The sequence below is a fragment of the Lathyrus oleraceus genome, chromosome 5, assembly GCF_024323335.1.
Source record: "Lathyrus oleraceus cultivar Zhongwan6 chromosome 5, CAAS_Psat_ZW6_1.0, whole genome shotgun sequence".
NCBI lineage: Eukaryota > Viridiplantae > Streptophyta > Magnoliopsida > Fabales > Fabaceae > Lathyrus > Lathyrus oleraceus.
This window is the reverse complement of record NC_066583.1, coordinates 636,168,212-636,184,486: the sequence shown is the minus strand read 5'-3', so window position 1 is coordinate 636,184,486 and position 16,275 is coordinate 636,168,212. Positions and strand designations below refer to the sequence as shown.

General features: G+C 39.6%; 1 long non-coding RNA gene across 6 annotated transcripts; it reads right to left on the bottom strand.

The window, feature by feature from the left end:
- Positions 1-8,163: 8,163 nt before the first annotated feature.
- Positions 8,164-11,134, bottom strand: LOC127087473 (uncharacterized). Of its 6 annotated transcripts, none has more exons than XR_007789973.1 (8): positions 10,692-11,134; positions 10,485-10,585; positions 9,761-10,376; positions 9,179-9,648; positions 8,970-9,063; positions 8,643-8,842; positions 8,528-8,564; positions 8,164-8,431 (listed from the first exon to the last, which is right to left on the bottom strand). It is a non-coding gene; the product is annotated as an uncharacterized LOC127087473 (long non-coding RNA). The 6 variants fall into 6 exon arrangements; XR_007789974.1 differs by having other exon boundaries at positions 8,685-8,842; XR_007789976.1 differs by having other exon boundaries at positions 8,164-8,564; positions 9,761-10,087; positions 10,165-10,376.
- Between the last annotated feature and the right edge of the window lie 5,141 nt (positions 11,135-16,275).

The window sequence follows — 16,275 nt, the reverse complement described above, 5'->3', positions numbered from 1 at the left end:
GCGAAATTGTCAGGGTTTAGGAAAAATCAGGGTAGTTAGTTATGAAAAAAAATGTGCAGATCTAAATATATGTATATATATAAAAAAAATGAATTAAAAAAAAACAACGGCGTTGCTAGCGCAAAATTGCGATCATCGCAACTGGATCGGATAACACAAATGTCACGCCTCATACACGTATATGTGAAAACGGCGTATTGACACGATCCCGATCCGAAAACATAATCAAATATATCAACAAAATAGATAAAGTATATATCATATATAAACTATTACCAAACTGTGTGTACGATAGTATAGATTAGCCACTCTCAGTTTCTCTTTTTCGTTCTGTCTTTCGGCCTCCTTCTATCAGTCATGCTAGTAAATATATATAGGAACAAATTAGGTTAATGATAATGGGCCTAAGTTTATTTTGAAACCCAATATTAAATTAAAAACTGAATAAAGTTAAATAATTAAAATAGTTAAAATTAAAATAAAAACTAATTAACCTATTTATTTATTCTAGACCCAATATAAAAATAAATAGACTCAAAAATAAAATAAAAGTCGGGCACCAAAATGCTCGAAAAAATAAAATGAACACGTCAAAATAATCAGCGCGAAATAAATAACTCGGAAAAATACAGCGTTTGGTCAGATTTTGAAACAAAAATTATGACCGTTTAAACCGCTCAGACTGATCAACATATGACCAAAAATAGTCGTAAAAATATTTTTAGCATGTCAAATTAAACCACATGAACCGCAGATTAATGTTACCGACATTTGCAAACTTAAACTTGACATTTTTTCGTTGACTAATTTTAGGCACAGTTAAAAAGTTAATTTGACCAGTCTGTTTGTAAATTCCGAGAAATTATTCCGGCTAATATTAAGACAGAAAAAAAATGTTATGCTATGAAGATGATGCAAATGAATGTGAAACAAAAAAATTGGTTAGAGTTAAAAATAGAGGGCAAATTTTGGGGTGCAACAATAACCAGTATCAGAAATTTATTAAAGTTATAGAAAAACTTCACGTAGAAATCTCTTTCACAGAAGCCATCACCCAAGTACCTTCTTATGCAAAGTTTCTCAAAGACATCCTTACCAACAAACGTAGACTTGACGATCCGAAGCCTTTGGAATGCAATTCTATTTCCGAGAATAAGTTAGCCAAAAAAGATAAAGATCCTGGAAATTTCTCCATTCCCTGTCTTTTGGGTAGTCATGTCATCGAAAAAGCTTTTCTAGACTTAGGAGCTAGTGTGAGCTTAATGCCTTTAGCGGTTTGTGAGAGGTTAAACTTAGGAGAATCACAGCCTACTAAGATGTCACTTCAGTTAGCCGACAGATCTGTTAAGTATCCGATAGACATTTTAGAAGATGTCCCTATTAGGATAGGTCAGCTATTTATCCCTACTGATTTTATTGTCATGGACATCAAAGAGGACAATGATATACCAATCCTTCTAAGTAGACCATTCTTATCAACTGCAGGAGCCATAATAGATGTCAAGAGAGGAAAGTTGACCTTTGAGGTAGGTGACGAGAAAATAGAATTTATACTTTCGAAATTTCTTATGGCATATGTGATGGGAGACGTATGTTATGCCTTAGATATCATTGATGAGTGCGTTAGGGAATTAGAACAAGAAGAAATCATAAAAACAATTAAGTTACCATCAACTCTCATATTGGAAGATGATGACTGTAGAAAATCCTACATCGATGATAACCTTTACGAATGTTTATCCCTTACCCCAGATCCTATGCCACTAAGAAACCAACCTTAGAACTTAAGGAACTGCCTAAAAACCTGAGATATGAGTTCCTCGATGAAGAGATGAACTGTCCAGTTATAGTCAGTGCTACCTTGAGCCAAGAGGAAACATACCAACTTTTAAACGTTTTACGAAGATACCCCTCAGCCTTAGGATATAATATCTCTGACCTGAAAGGTATAAGCCCATCCGTATGCATGCATCGGATTTCGCTCGAAGAAGATTCAAAACCCTCCAGAGAACATCAGAGAAGAATAAACCCTATAATGAGTGATGTTGTTAAAAAGGAAGTTCTTAAGTTACTTGAGGCAAGTATAATCTACCAGATCTCGGATAGTAAGTGGGTGAGCCCTGTGCATGTAGTACCTAAAAAGGGAGGCATCACAGTCGTGCAAAACGATAAAGGCGAACATGTAGCAAAACAGTTAGAAGGAGGATGACGGATGTGTATAGATTATAGAAAATTAAATAAAGCAACCAGGAAGGATCATTTCCCTTTACCATTTATAGACCAGATGTTGGAGCGTCTAGCCAGACACTCTTACTTCTGCTATCTAGATGGATACTCTGGATTCTTCCAAATACCTATCCACCCCGAAGATCAAGAAAAAACTACCTTTACATGCCCTTATGGAACTTTTGCCTACAGACGAATGACATTCGGCCTCTGTAACGCCCCAACTACTTTCCAACGTTGCATGATGTCAATCTTTGCAGATTACCTAGATGGTATCATGGAAGTGTTTATGGATGATTTCTCGGTTTGCGGATTTGATTTCCACAATTGTCTTGCTAACCTTGAGAAAATCCTGGAGAGATGCGTGGAGGTGAACCTCGTGCTAAACTGGGAAAAGTGTCATTTCATGGTGACCGAAGGAATTGTTTTAGGACATATAGTTTCCGAAAAAGGTATAGAGGTAGATAGAGCTAAAATATAAGTTATAGAAAACCTAAAACCACCAAAAACTATCAGAGAAGTCCGAAGTTTTCTTGAACATGCTGGATTCTACCGGCGTTTTATCAAGGACTTCTCCAAAATAACTAAACCTTTAACTGGACTTTTAATGAAAGATGATGAATTCATTTTCGATGGAAAATGTAATGAAGCATTTAATCTTTTAAAGCAAACATTAGTATCAGCACCCATTATGAAACCCCCTGATTGGTCATAACCTTTTGAGATAATGTGCGATGCTAGTGATTATGTAGTTGGAGCCGTTCTAGGACAAAGGAAATATTACATGCCATTTATTATGCCAGTAGAACCCTAGACGCTGCCCAACTTAACTACGCAACAACTGAAAAAGAATTACTCGTTGTAGTTTTCGCTATAGACAAATTTAGATCTTATCTAGTAGGAGCAAAAATTATAGTTTACACTAATCATGCTGCCATTCTTTACCTATTAAGTAAAAAAGATGTCAAGCCCAAGTTACTCCGATGGATTCTGTTACTACAAGAGTTTGATTTAGATATAAGAGATAAAAAAAGGCACTGAAAATGTAGTAGCTGATCACCTTTCTAGGCTAGAATACCTAAAACCAGACTTAGTACCTATAAATGATGATTTTGCCTATGATAGACTGATAGCTAGACTGGAAACCATTAAAGATGATAGCCTAGGCCCTCATGAGCATTTCCAAAATTCCTTAGCAGTAAGTAACGTACCATGGTATGCAGACTTTGTTAATTACCTAGCCGCTGATATCATACCCCCTAATCTTGACTACCACCGCAAGAAGAAATTCTTCCACGATATGAGAAACTTTTATTGGGACGAACCGCTCCTTTTCAAAAGGGGTAAATATGGCATTTTTCGCCGTTGCGTTCCAGAAGAGGAAGTAAAGAGTATAATTGAGCATTGTCATTCTGCACCCTATGGTGGACATGCGCGCACCTCTAAGACATACACCAAGATTCTTCAAGCTGGCATATTCTGGCCTACCATGTGGCGTGATGTCTATGCTTGCATTATCAAATGTGATAGATGCCAACGCACTGGAAATATTTCAAGGCGTGACGAAATACCTCTAAGAAACATTCAGGAAGTAGAACTCTTCGACGTATGGGGTATAGATTTCATGGGTCCTTTCTCACCATCGTTAGGAAACATGTATATCTTAGTAGCTGTAGACTACGTGTCTAAATGGATTGAAGCTATAGTTGCACCCACAAACGACGCTAGGGTGGTGACTAAGCTATTTAAAAACTATATATTCCCTAGATTTGGAACACCACGTTTAGTCATAAGCGATGGAGGATCACACTTCATATCGAGAATATTTGATAAACTTTTAAGAAAATATGGAGTTAGGCATAAAGTAGCAACACCATATCACCCACAGACTAGTGGCTAAGTAGAAGTATCCAATAGGGAGATAAAACAAATCCTAGAAAAAACAGTTTCAATATCTAGGAGAAACTGGTCTTAGAAGCTTCAAGAAGCATTATGGGCCTATATAACCGCTTTCAAAACCCCTATAGGAACTACTCCCTACCAACTAGTTTAGGGAAAATCATGTCACTTACCATTCGAGTTAGAGCATAAGGCCTATTGGGCCATTAAAACTTTGAATTTAGACTACCTGACGGCTGGAGAAAAGCGTATCCTGGACATTCACAAACTAGAAGAACTTAGGCAATCTGCCTACGAGAATGCAAAAATTTACAAAGAGAGAACAAAAGCCTGGCACGACAAAAGAATAGTAAAGAAAAACTTCAATATAGGCGACCCTGTTCTCCTTTTCAACTCTAGGTTATGACTCTTCCCTGGGAAGCTATGCTCAAGATGGACTGGCCCTTTCGAAGTATCCAAGATTCTGAGATCCGGAGCCGTAGAAATCAAGAACGAAACTTGTAGTCCATTCATTGTAAATGGACAAAGACTGAAGCTCTACGAAGGAGGAGACATTCCAGCATACTACTCAAGCCACACTCTGATTGATCCACCGATTCCTACTACTATAAGTGTATAAATTCTGATCGTCAAGCTAATGACGTTAAACAAGCGCTGTGTGGGAGGCAACCCATGGTTTTTCATTTTACTTTTTCGCATTTATTTAATTTTATTTAATTTTATTTTTATTTTCACCGAGACTAAATATTTGAATGGTTTGTATTTTCAGGATCCCTTTCCTAAATTTCACAAGATGCAGGATTTCGACGATATGCACGTAGCCTATAGAGATGATGCTCAGAGAGAGTGCTACATCTCTCTTTATCAGCGTCCTATGGCGCCCACACGTTATCCAGATCAGCACTGCATGGAGGCACTGGGCATTGAGCCGAGTATCCGATTTCCGAGCCACTAGCTTCATTGGGACAAGTTCGCTGACGACCTGAGTAACACCTACAGGAACTTGACATTGGAGTTCCTCAGTTCATTTGATTATGACCCGTACTCTAGACCGGATGGGTATGCTGCTTTCAGGCTCTTTGGAGTTGAGTACTCTTTCAGTCAGAAAGAGTTCGTTGACCTATTGGGTTTCCAGACCACTCCTGATGCTATCCCTGAGACACCTATGGGATACTTTCTGGGGAAGGAAGTGGAAAAGTTCTGGAGTGACATCTCAGGTGGAGGGAGCCAGGATCCTTCTACTCAGTTATCCCAGGCTATACATAACCCTACTTTTAGATACTTCCAGATGATACTGGCACATTCCTTCCTAGGAAGACCGGATGCTGAGACATTACTGAGTGAGGAGGAGATCTTCCTACTATTTTATGCATCCCAGTCTCGCCCAGTAGCATGTGGGAACTTTCTATTATATGGCCTCAGCGGTGTTTCTAGATCATCTGAAGGAGTCATTCATGTAGGAGGGATCATCACACAGATCGCCATCGCCTTAGGTCTATCTCGCAAGCTGTTACATCTCCGGACCTACCGTGGGTACACTACCATGGATATCGACTTTTGCTTGACCAAAGGGTTGATGAGGAGATCCTCCTTCAACCCAAGACAATTCAGATTGCTGGTCGATAGTGAGGTGATTCATTATTTTACACTGCCTGATCCTATGATGACTAGTGTGCATGACCCAACTAACTGGAGTTATGCTCTAGAGGGCCAGGGAGAGACTATCGAGGAGTCGAGATCACCACCTATTGCTGAGTATACGCCTACACCACCTTCGCCCAGGATCAATGTATTCTTCTTTTGCAGGTTCTGCTCCTGGCTTTTATATTACAGAGGAGATGTGGCGTGACCACATGGCTAGGGAGCAAAGGCGTGATGACCTACTCTCTACCATTCAACAACAATTGACGGACAACATGAGCTTCATGCAAGAATCGCAGCGGAGGACAGATAGATCCTATGAGACTGTTGTACAATCCCTGCTTACGATCACAAACCAGCAAGCCCGTCAGCAACAATACCACCGTCAACATACTGCACTCATAGAAGCCACTCAAGGTTCCATTTTGGGTAACCTTCAAGAGGTGAGGACTGCTCAGGATGCTTTACAGACCAGGATGGATCAGAGAGACCGTCGTCGTACCCGATCCCGTCGTCCACCTCAGGATGGCGAAGGCACCAGTGGTCAGCAGTAGGATGTCAGGTAACTCTCCCCTTATCTTATTTCAAAACATTGGGGACAATGTTTGATTTAAGTGTGGGAGGAGACTTTATCGCTTTTCTTTGCTGTTTTCAGTTAGTTTGTTTATTTTCTTTGTTGTTTTTAGTTAGGTTGTTTATTTTTATTGCTTTTTGTTTACTTTATTTTGCTTTTATTTTGAGTGTTTTAGATAATGCATGAGTCTGACGAGTCACCAGTATAGTGTATCTTTAGTACAGTCTAATCTCCCCATTCCTTTAGCCCTACCAAAAAAATTTTTGCAAAAGAAAACAATGTTATTCTGAAAGTTTTTGGGTTCTAAAGACGGGTTTTGAGTAAGGATGCGGTGACTTGGGAGAACTTTTTAAAACATCAGTATTGTTTTAGCACCATAGACTTCATGAATATATGAATCATTCCCGAAACCCCATATACCATGGCCTTAATCATCATTTCAGTATAAGTCCTCAGTAGTTTATTTCAGCAGTCAGCTCTGGCCTACGCGCCCTCTACGTAGGGGACCGATGAAAATAAGTGAATGATCCAATAAAATAAATAAAAGAAAGCAAAAAGGCAAATCCGGTATAGGTGACCCTCACAAAGTCATTTAAACCAATAGAGTTGTAAAAATTTGCTACGAATGAAAAAGAAAAAGAAAAACTCACCCGCTGTTAGTTGGTTCAGAGGTATCTGGCACTGAACTCGGTAGGGCGGATTACGATCCGATCCCCCACAACTGCAGTTGGGTCAAATAAAAGGGTTTACACAGATTTATGTGCCAGGAACCCCATGTCTAGATCATAATCACTAACAGGTCACTCTGCTATGAAGCATGTACGAATAACGGGCTTAATGTGATTGCGCCTGAATGAAAAGGACACAAAAAGAGATGAAGAGGCAAACCTAGGTATTGTGGGATAATATGGGTTGATTAATATAGGAGTGGAGTTTATGTCCGTGTTTGCGGATAAGTGTCATCATTGTCATACCCCGATTTTGATCCAGAATTTTTATGTTTGTTTGGCATGCTTGGCCTAGCTTTACTTTGGTTTTGTATGAGGATTGTGGTTTTGATCCAAAGTCATGGTGCTGTTCATGTGATTGTTAATGCACATATGGTCTTGGTCATCTGAGCAATCAAGCTTCTTGTGTTTCAAGCCACTCGCTAATCATGTTATTGGTTCATGGATACTATGTCAAAACCCTGACCTTATGGTCTCAGTTCGTGGCCTTGGTCATGTGCATTATCAGTCATGTTCTTTTCAAAGTCAAATATTCAAGTCATAAGGCAAAACAAGTTGGAAACCAACTTCAAACCATTTGTTAATCCATTTCAATCGATTTCATCCATGTTTAAACCAGTACATATGATTTCATACAAGAAAAATACAAAAAAAATTGACACTTTTGGCCAATTGTTGACTTTGGTCAACAATTGACTTTTTGGTCAACTTTGACCAAAGTCAACCCAAATCCGAGAACCCTAAAATAAACCCATGTCCATATCCAAATTACACCAAAGGTATTGTTACATGTGGTAAAAAAAAAAAACACAAAAATAACCACTTTCTCTCTCTTTCTCTCTCTCTCTACATTGAAGCTTAGAATAAAGTGTTGGAAAATAAAACATAACATATTCAAGGTTCGTTATTCATTATGGGCTTCAAGCTCAATGTGTTGCTGTTTGTGATACTTGCTACTTCACTTATTGCTCAACATGAAGTTTCTGTTTCATATGATTATAAAGCTATCACCATTAATGGACAAAGAAGGATACTACTTTATGGCTCCATTCATTACCCCAGAAGTACTCCTGAGATGCGACACAGATCTTATCCAAAAGGCTAAAGAAGGAGGATTGGATGTGATTCAAACTTATGTTTTTTGGAATGGGCATGAACCTTCACCTGGCAAATATTATTTTGAGGGGAACCATGATTTGGTAAAGTTCATAAAGCTGGTGCAGCAAGCAGGTCTTTATGTTCACCTCAGAATTGGTCCTTATGCTTGTGCTGAATGGAACTTTGGAGGTTTCCCTGTTTGGCTCAAGTCCATTCCTCTTGATGACAAAAACCATAACAGCCTGGCATGCATCTCAAAACAACCCTGCAACATTACAAACATTATCCCAATACAATGCCAACATACACCAATTTCACTAACCATACATTTCCAGTAATACATAACTGCAGCATTACCAACCTAGCCAAAGCCTCTCAGATGCAGCCAGCCATCAAACCTGCCAGGATGGAATTACAAGTCAGAATGCCAATAGCCATCAAAAGTTACGGTAAATGGAGCATGAATTGAATGATACATGGTTCAGTTCCGTAAAGCAATAAACCTCCCGATCCAGGACCTGGTATGCAGTCCCATCTGGTATCAACTCCTGTTGTCAGCAACCATATATCTCCTGCTAACGCCGCTGCAACCCCTGTTGTGAATGTGCCAGTAACTACTGTTGAAATCAGTTGAGTCTGTATCTCCTCTATCTCTTCCTGATCGCCTCAAAAGTGGCTGGAATGTTGAAAAGAGGATTATGTCAGACGAGTCTCTTACAAAAAAAACTGAGGAGGCAAGGATAAATGCAGAGGAAGTTTCTGCTCTCGCTGCTGCTGCGGTGAATCATAGCATGGGATCCTACCAGAAACAGTTAAACCATAATCTATGAGACCAATATATTTGGAAGGATTGTTAGTCATCAACTTCATAGATTGAACACTTAGATCCCTCAGTATCTGCAAAAATGGTAGCATTTCAAATTCCATAACAATTGTGATCAGCATGTTTTAAAACAGTTCAAATGTTATTGCAAGAGACTCATCATCGAACCAATAAGTGTAAGTCTATTACCTGCGCCCCAGATGCCAATACTAGCGCAAAACACTCCATTGAACCATGCCAGGAACCCTGCTGCACCACATCAAGTCAGAAGGCAAACCTCAACCATGTTGCAAATTGTACCTGCTGGAAACCAATGCTTAGATGTGCAAAATCACAACATTCTGCAGCCCATACAACATCAGTCAGTTCATGACCAGATTGGAAGGGCCTGCTCCAAGAACCGGTATTTGCCAAAACTCGTTGAAATCCAAAAAGACAGTATCTGTACAACCAACAGCTTTTGAGACATAAGCTTCAGATGCAATCTCAACAACAGGTCGTCCAACTCCAACAAGCTCTTAAGCGAGATCAGATGCAACCTGCATAACAAACGGAAACCAATTCATGCGACTAAGAGTTTTTAGTACATGTTATCCAAAGGTGCATCAGTCCTTACACAGGAGAAAACTCAACATTAAATAGAAGAAGGCCAATGCAACCTGAAATCCAACCATGTTGCGAAACTCACCTTTAGAGCAACAACAACTTGAAAAATCGGTTAACATTGCCATGGATTTCAAACAGACGCATGGCAAGGATGTATTGTATTACCTCATCACCCAAAAGCATGAACTGATGGCCCTTGATTTTGATTCATCCAGCTGGTGCAAAAAATCGCATCTGCATTAAACAGCAAATAGCCAACAAGCAAAGGTTATGGCTTCATCACACGTTGCCAGACAAGGAGAGCAAAGAGGACCACCGGTACAGGCAGTTTCTAGGACTGACGAATTATTCAATTCACAACCAGATCAGAATCGGCGTCCTACTTCAAGAATGCGTGGAAGTCTTTCAGTTTTCCTGTTGTCCCTTGCAGCATTTCCAGCCAATTCAAGAACCTCAGCAAATCAGCATTAACTTCAACAATTCCTTTACTTCCTAATCCCAATTCGGATAAGTCTGTTTGTAACAAAAGCAATGCAAAACGTGACACTCAGCGGATTATCCAGCCTTACCTATCCGATATCTCAGATTACCTTCACACAAATCCTGCAGCAAAACAACAATCAAATCGTGAGAGAAAATTCCATTCTTGGTGGAAATGATTTGCACAGCCCAAAGTTACCCGGTCAGGGAGATCAAAGACTTTGTTTTAGTTCACTCAACCCAAAATCACGATGAAGAATCCTTGTGATGACTGAAGTTGTAATTTCCTTCTAATTTTTCACTGCAGTAAACAATACAAAGTAATAAGCCAAAGCAGTAAAAATTCAAGAAAACATCCCAATTTGGCATCCAGACAAAACAACGAAGAAGAAAGCGCAGCTCAGATTACCGGTTCCGAATCAAGCATCAAAAAGGCCAATCCCAACTGAGCGTATCAAAGGCAGTTTGCAGAAGATATTCTTTGGGAATTCCATACAACAACCCTAAACCCTAAAGTTGTGAATATAAAAAGGAGAAGGAAGCAAATCAGAAAAAGGAGGAGACGGCGAAGAGAATTTCAAAACACAAAAACCCTAAATCCCAAATCGAAAGATACCCGGATCGGAGAGGCGAAAGAGTGAAGTTTTGGCTTCATCGTTCATCGTCACTACCAAATCGCTATCGGAGGTAAACTTCAGGTTCCTTTAAGCTGTGGGTTTTATGCATTTGGGAATGGGGTTGAGGGCGAGAGAGATACGTTGAGTCGAGATAGAGAGAGCGCGAGTGAGAGGGTTTTGGGCGATTGTGTGAGGGATTGTGAAAGATGAGCGAAGGTTGGGGACGCGAGAGCAGAGGGAGTTTTCTTTGAGTTCGAGTGAGAGAGGGTTCGCTGGTGAGCAATTTTGAGAGAGAGAGAGGTTTTGGATACATGAGAGAGCGATTGAGTGAGAGCTTTGGATTGAGATGGAGAGAACTCAAAGGCAACGAAGGGTTACTGTTCCCGTTTTTTTCTCTTTTTGTTGAACTTTTCTACTTGTTTCTTTATATGTTGCTAGCATAATAGACTTTGGGAAAACATTAAAAAAAAACACGTTTAAAATTCCTAAGTAGTTAATAAATATTTCCTTTTTTTCAATTCATATTCCCTTGAAAAACCCAACAGCCAAGCGGCTGGGTTTAACTACCGGTAGTCCAACAGACTCTTTTTTTTTTTTTTTTTTTAGTTTTTTATTCTAATGTTTAATCTATTTTGATTTATATATTTAAAGTAGCATCACAATATTAAATAACCATGGGTGGCCTGGTGGAGAAGGGTAGTATCATAGTCTTGAGTGGGGTGGGTTCAATACTCATGTGTGGCATTTCCTTGGTGTTTTATTTCTTTTAGCATTTTCATTTCTCTTTATGTTTATGTCCTTATTATACTCATAGTCTCATTTGTTAATAATGTAAATTTAATTTCATCATTCATTCAAAACCATTTTTTAAAATTATAAAAAAATCATACTTTTCTCGATTTAATATCGAGCCCATTTTTTACACCCTTGTAAGTCGATTGCTTTTTAAGCATCGCCGTCGACCTCACATAGCTTACTCTTGGGCTTTCTTACAATGAGCCGGTTCCTTTGCACTTACACTCATACATTGTTTAATGCTTTATTATTTCATTCTTTGATTATTTGATCCGATTATATACTTGTTTATATCTTAATTGTTTGATTAACTGTGGCCTACTTGTATGGTGTATGAGGCATGTATTATTATTGTTTGTTTGCCATGAACAACCCCTATTCATAACAAATGTACCCCTCTCCCATGAAATGTATAAAATTTACTCTTTCATTCTTTATTCACCTGTTAATACAAGAATTAAAATGAACACCCGATAACCATTTCAAAACAAGATCAAAACCTCGATCCAACGTCGAGTAATCATTTTTCAAAACCTAACAGAACCAGCACGTATTCATCCACCCCTTTTGTAAGTCGATGGCTTTATGCATCGCCATCAACCTTGTAAGTCGATTGCTTTATGCATCGCCATCAACCTTGTAAGCCGATTGCTTTATGCATCGCCATCAACCTTGTAAGTCGATTGCTTCATGCATCGCCATCTACCTTTACCCCATTCCTCTCCTTGCTCCATTCGTCGATTCTTGTTCCGTTTAGGTAGCACCCATTAGATAGAACCCTTTGTATGATAACATAGGTAGGATTCCCATATCCTTTTGTACGATAACATAGGTAGGATTCCCATATCCTTTTATATGATAACATAGGTAGGATTCCCACATTCCTTTGCATGCTAACATTAGGTAGATATTCCCATTTGTAAATCCTAAACACTTAAGTACACATTGCATGACAACTCTAGGGCAGAGCTTCCCCACTTCTAGACCTTTCCGAGCGTCTCCGATCCTGTGGCATGTAGTCCGTCCTATTGCAAAGAGGTAACCGCCTAAGACTCGATTCAGCGAGCTGCGACACCTACTGCTAGGGCGTGAACACATTGCCCACTCTCTTTTGACACAACTGATGTCCTCCTTTGTAAGTCCATATTCAGATGGCAACCCCCATGTAGGGGAACTACATCGCCCTGATCCTTGTTCCAGACGAGGTATGTAGGCAGGAGATCGTGCGAGATCTCTCCGGGCACCCTTTTCTTTTTTTGCGTGTGTTTTGTTTGACAGCTATCAGGCTCGAGTTCCCGACTCCCTGTTAGTCTGTGTGTTCATCCTTTCCCCTATGAAGGGGAACTACATCGCCCTGATCCTTGTTCCAGACGAGGTATGTAGGCAGGTGGTCGTGCGAGACCACTCCGGGCACCTTTCTTTTTCTTTTTGTGTGTGTTTTGGTTCGGATGCTGATGTAAGTCCAGTGATTGGCAGTCGGGCTCCACGTTTGCCCTTTTGTGTGTGTTTTGGTTCGGATGCTGATGTAAGTCCAGTGATTGGCAGTCGGGCTCCATGTTTGCCACCTTTTTGTGTGTAGGTGTCTTGTTTTGTTTGGCGTGCGTGAGCCGAACTACGTCAACTCTGATTCTCATATTCAGATGAGATACGTAGGAACAAGATGCGATGTCTTGCCGAGTTTGACTAACGACTAACAACTAATCCTTGTTTGCTTTCGCCCTCGTTGCGATCCCTTTCTCTCGCCCTCGTTGCGATCGAGACTTTCCTTTTCTCTTGCCCTAAGTGCAATCGAGACCCTCATTCCCGTAGTTAGTTTGAACTACGTTTTGCTCTGATTCTCATTCCCGATGAGATACGTAGGCATAAGACGCGATGTCTTAGCGAGCACACTCCTCTTTAACCCATAGGTAGCCGAGCTACGAAGACTCTGATTCTCATTCCAGATGAGATACGTATGCAGTGGATGCGATATCTGTGCGAGTCATTTTTCTCTTGACCCTTTTAGTAAATAGTACATTAGATAAACACACACCCTTTAGACAAGAAACGACAAGAGTGGATCCCGTAGAGTACTACGGATGCGTAGGGGTGCTAATACCTTCCCTTCGCATAATCGACTCCCGAACCCAAGATTTGGTTGCGAGACCTTGTCTTTTCCTGTCCTTTTCTCCAGGTTTACTTCGAGCGTTTCCTTTCCCTCCTTTGGGATAAATAACGCACGGTGGCGACTCTTCTGTCATCTTTTTCTTTCGCCGATTGTTTTTTTTCGCACCACCGTATTTTTCGGGTTGCGACAATCATGATACCCTTAGTTCACTCAGTTAGTATCTATCACTGCATCCCGACTTGAACTTAGAACCTTTTTAGCCCGAAACACTCGTTGACACCAATTTTTCTTATATGAACTTTCTAGTGTTTTGCTTGAGGACAAGCAAGAGTTTAAGTGTGAGAGAGTTTGATGACACTGAAATTCACCGTATTTTCGACTCCGATTTCGCATGCATTTTAGTAGTTTTATTGTTATTTTGTTGTGTTATTACTATATTTCTCTTTGTTTTCAGGTTTTTACTTTAATCGGAGCCCCGATCGAGAAAAGGAGTGAAAATGAGCTAAAAACCCTAAAATTCAACATTTTACACTTGTGGCTCCCACTATGGCCAGCGCCATGGACCCTGCCATGACGTGTCCTAGCTCAACTTCCCTCAACTGCCACGTTCCCCACTACTTCCACTAAGGCGCCACATATTGGCCTTGTGGGGGGCGCCATGGACTTGTGGGGGGCGCCACAAGAGAAAAAGTTTTCCCTCCCAAATTCAAACTGAAGGGCATCCTTGTCATTTCCATCATTTTACTTGCCTATAAATAGAGAATTGAATTCATTTGTTTAATCATCCAAACTTAGAGCAGAGGCAAACTCAGAGCAAACTTAGTTTCACTTAGGCATATATTCAGTATTTTAAAGTGGTAATCGCTTTGCATTGGGGTGTTACCACAATTGTGTAATCGAGTTTTGTGATCGAGTTTGTAATCGAGTTTGGAGCACTTTGGAAGGAAGTTAATTTTGCCGCCATTTTCATTTCGGCTTTGCATTTTATTCAACCCTCCGATTGGAGCAGGTTTTTATTACTTTGCCTTTATCTATTTTATTTTCCCGCACTCGCACTTTACTTTATTTATTTTCTTGCACTGTCTTTACTTTATTTATTTCCCGCACTCGCTTTACTTTATTTATTTCCCGCACTCGCACTTTACTTTATTTATTTTCTCGCACTGTCTTTACTTTATTTATTTCCCGCATTCGGTTTACTTTATTTATTTCCCGCACTCACACTACTTTTATTTATTTCCCGCACTCACTTTACTTTATTTATTTCCCGCACTCGCACTACTTTTATTTATTTTCCGCACTCGCACTACTTTTATTTAAATTAAAATGCACCTTTACTTTATCATGTCTAACTAAATCTATAAGGTTAGAATGTAAGGATCGTAATTAAACCGATAATCCGTACAATTGTTCGTAGAAACACTTAATGGCTATTTTAACTTTCAACTTAAGTTTTCCCGCACTTAATTTCCGTTGGGTAAGATCGAAAGCCGTCCAACGTCTTTTTAAACTTAATTGTTTTTAACTATTTCAAAAACAGCGAAAACGCTTTGTTTAGTTCATTAGGAGTTTTTAACTTAAGAAGAAAAGAGATTTTAAAACTATTTTCGGACGCGTTTATAAGTTTAGAGTCTGGTTCATGAGAACCTCTTTTGGTTAAGAAATCCAGGTTAAAATACTTTTCAACTTAGTCAAGATACTATATTTCTTAAAAATAGGTTTACTACTCTAACGCAATGCACGCCTTTTTATAAGTGACACTAAGAGGGTTTGATTAGGGAGCACAATTCGGTTCTGAATACGCGAAAGCGACAGTTCCTGTTAAATTAGTTCTTTTCAAAGTAGGAAACACTGCCCATAAGTAGTTCTATTAGCAAGTACTTGGATTATTAATTGATTATGTGAATTGCATTTGAGCCTGTCTTTATTAATTGAACTTTATTCAACACTTTACTTTTCATTGCACACTCTAAAAACCCCTATTTTTGATTACCTAAGATAAACACCATAACAATAGATAACGATAGATTGACACTTGGTCTTTGTGGATTCGACAATCTTTAATATTCCTTTGACGCATTCGTATACTTGCGAAAAGCACGCATCGAGTTTTTGACGTTGTTGCCGGGGACCAATTTCGTCAAATTTCATTACCCTGTTGTTATATCGTTTAGACTTAGGTTATTGCCCGCCGGTCAATGCAAATAACTCGCAGCACCAGAATCTTAGTATACCCTCTGGCGGAACTTGAACGTTACGCTCGTGCACGTTTATTCTTCCATAGAATTAGGAGAGCTATGGCCGAAGATCAAAACCAAAGACCTCTTAAGGATTTCGCCCAACCATCTAACGAAGAACCTAGTTCTAGTATAGTTAACCCAACCATCCCAGCCAATAATTTCGAACTTAAACCCTCTCTGTTGCAACTAGTGCAACAGAGACAATTTGCAGGTCTCGCTACTGAGAACCCAAACCAACATTTAAAAATATTTCTCCAATTAGCAGACACTTTTAAAACCAATGAAGCTTCTCCTGAGGCAATACGTTTAAGATTATTCCCTTTTTCCCTCAGAGATAAAGCCCTATCATGGTTAGATTCCCTTCCACCCAATTCCATTACGACTTGGGATAACCTTAGAAGAGTATTCCTTGCTAGATACTTTCCCCCGAGTAAGACCGTC